The sequence below is a fragment of the Galeopterus variegatus genome, unplaced genomic scaffold (genome assembly GCF_000696425.1).
Source record: "Galeopterus variegatus unplaced genomic scaffold, G_variegatus-3.0.2 Scaffold6620, whole genome shotgun sequence".
Taxonomy (NCBI): Eukaryota; Metazoa; Chordata; class Mammalia; order Dermoptera; family Cynocephalidae; genus Galeopterus; species Galeopterus variegatus.
In genome coordinates, this window is record NW_007732731.1 from 82,843 (window position 1) to 86,125 (window position 3,283).

Consider the following 3,283-nt stretch of genomic DNA (forward strand, 5'->3'; position numbering starts at 1 on the left):
CAGCATTTCAAGGAAAGCTTTTATGATTATAATTAAATTATTTGTATATATACCATGGTGTTCTCATAGAACTTCATAAAAAATATTTTAATAACTGCTTATTAAGTTTATATTTTTCAACCCTACTCTATCAAGAAATTAGTCATATGTTAAACCAGTTTCATACAGATAACATAGGCAATGAATTCTTACCATTTTAATTATAGAGTGCACTATTGCTTTAATACATAGCACAAAGACCAAAAGGAAAAAAAAAAATTAACTCCTTTTTCTTAAAAACACTCAGATTAATCCTGCTAAGATTTTTAATTTACCTGAATGCTGAGTTGGAATACAGAGTACTAACTACACAAGATTTTAATTCAGCACTGTCTCAGCCATTTCCTGATGTCATTGCATTAATGGTTTCTATTGGCAAATACCAAAAGCGACTGATAAGTAATCAAGTAATGAATATAATAGGGCAGTTGATGGTAGGAGCCATGTCTGACTAAATATATATTCACAAAAAGCACCAAGACAAGTGCACTTATCCGGAGTCATTGTTCAGTAAACAAATCCTCCTTGTGTTTTGGGGAACACCACTGACAACAAACAATATTCCTTCAAGATGCAAAAAAATGTTACTAGTCCTCAGGGGTTAATCTAAGGGACGTTATCAAGGATTATAGGTACTAGATAGTCCTGCCTGTTTTTTTACATTGATTTGCCATGTTTCTGTGCATTTCGATTTTCCCTCAAGTGTGTATTTCTCTCAGGAGAGAACAAATCCTCCTGGGCCTTTAAAAATGATTTAATTCTTAATATCAAAAGCTGAGCAGTCTTGAGCAGTTCTGCAACACGAACCATAGCATATGGGTCAAGATTGAAAGTACTGCAGTGAGGAATCAGAATTCTAGAGAGATATTACTTGGCATGGAGGAATGAAGATCCTTGTAAATGATGAGTTAGTACCACTCTTTTTTAATGTCCATTTCACTCTCTCAGGTGTGGGTTGTTTCTTTAAGAAATAAAGGCTTTTTTGGCAAGTTAAGCAATAAAAATGCAGTGATTTTACAAGAGGTAATAAATCTAAACTTATATTGTTAATATTCAGATTTAACAGCTAGGTCAGTAGTGGGAATCGTCTTTGTTGCCTTGAATCATATTTAAATAAAAACTTATGAAGTCATTTGGGGCATATAAGTTCCTGGAGGTCATGCATATTGACTGAATAGCCTCAGACTGGCTCACTGAAAGACTTCCTCGGTCCTGTGAGGATTGAAACCACCTGAACATCTTTAAAAAATAGCAGACCAATTCCCAGCCTCAAATAACTTCCAGAAAACTCCTGGAAAACCCAACATAAGAAAGGACAGGATGTGGGTGTTTTATGTATGTATTATTCAGAAGCACCATGGATAAGAGAATTTTATTTAAGAATGAATGCATCCATCACTCCAGGTTAGAAAAGGGTCTAACTTTTTCACAACTAATTTCAGCTGGAAAATTTAAATCTCTTTCAGAAGTAAGAGAATACGCAATTTTCAAAGAGGGAGTTGTCCTTTCATAACAGAACACAAAGACTGCATTTACCAGTGGGCAGGGTTCATTGCTACCCAATGAACATTCTGTCACAGGTAGACTGAAAATGTCCCAATTTAGGAACAGAACATGCTATTTTACAGAAGCCATATACACTGAAGAAAGATCATACACCTCTGTTTTCTTGGTTATTTGTTTTGAAATTCTTAAATCTGTCCATCTCTATCTGCTCTTTCTATCCTGTATAAAGAATTATAACAAGATAATTTCTGCTATCAAGAATACACTAACCTTTCTGTGCATGGACACTACCAAGGAAGCATCATTAAAGTCTTTTCACACTACCATCACGTCTAAGTCAGAGTCTCCTAAAGAGCCCGAACAGCTGCGGAAGCTCTTCACCGGAGGGTTGAGCTTTGAGTCAACAGATGAGTCTCAGGAGCCATTCTGAGCAATGGGGAAAATACACTAACCTTTCTGTGCATGGACACTACCAAGGAAGCATCATTAAAGTCTTTTCACACTGCCATCACGTCTAAGTCAGAGTCTCCTAAAGAGCCTGAACAGCTGCGGAAGCTCTTCACCGGAGGGTTGAGCTTTGAGTCAACAGATGAGTCTCAGGAGCCATTCTGAGCAATGGGGAATGCTCATGGACTGTGTAGTAATGAGAGGTCCAAACACCAAGATCTCCAGGGACTTTGGGTTTGTCACATATGCCACTGTGGAGGAAGTGGATGCAGCCATGAATGCAACACCACACAAGGTGAATGGAAGAGTTGTGCAACCAAAGAGGGCTATCTCAAGAGAGGATTCCCAAAGACCAAGTGCCCACTGAATTGTGAAGATCTTTGTTGGTTGCAATAAAGAGGACACTGAAGAACATCACCTGAGAGATTACTTTGAACAATATGGGGAAATTGAAGTGATTGAAATCATGACTGACAGAGGCAGCAGCAAGAAGAAAGGCTTTGCTTTCGTAACCTTTGATGACCACGACTCCGTGGATAAGACTATCATTCAGAAATATCACACTGTCAATGGCCACAACTGTGAAGTAAGGAAAGCCCCGTCGAAGTGAGAGATGGCACTTCAGCCAAAGAGGTTGAAGTGGTTCTGGTGGTGGTTGTGGAAGTGGTTTTGGTGGGAATGACAACTTTGGCGATGGAGGCAACTTCAGTGTTCATGGTGGCTTTGGTGGCAGCTGTGGTGGTGATGGATATGGTGTCAGTGGAGATGGCTATAATGGATTTGCTAATGATGGGAGCAATTGTGGAGGTGGTGGAAACTACAATGATTTTGGCAATTACAATGATCAGCCTTCAAATTTTGGACCCAAGAAGGGAGGAAATTTCGGAGGCAGAAGCTCTAGCCCTGATGGTGGTGAGGCCAATACTTTGCCAAACCACAAAACCAAGGTGGCTATAGTGGTTCCAGCAGCAGCACTAGCTATTGGTAGTGGCAGGAGTTTTTAAGTAACTTCCAGGAAATAAAGCTTAGCAGGAGAGGAGAGCCAGAGAAGTGACAGGAAAGCTACAGGTTACAACAAATTTGTGAACTCAGCCAAGCACAGTGGTGGCAGGGTCTAGCTGCTACAAAGAAGACATATTTTAGACAATAATCATGTGTACAGGCAAAAAAACTCAAGGACTGTATTTGTGACTAATTGTATAACAGGTTATTTTAGTTCCTGTTCTGTGGAAAGTATAAAGCACTCCAACAAAGGGTTTTAATGTAGAGTTTTGTTTTTTGCACCCATGCT

General features: G+C 39.2%; 1 pseudogene; it reads left to right on the forward strand.

The window, feature by feature from the left end:
- Window positions 1-1,825: 1,825 nt before the first annotated feature.
- Window positions 1,826-2,980, forward strand: LOC103606497 (annotated as a pseudogene).
- The last annotated feature ends 303 nt before the right edge of the window (window positions 2,981-3,283 follow it).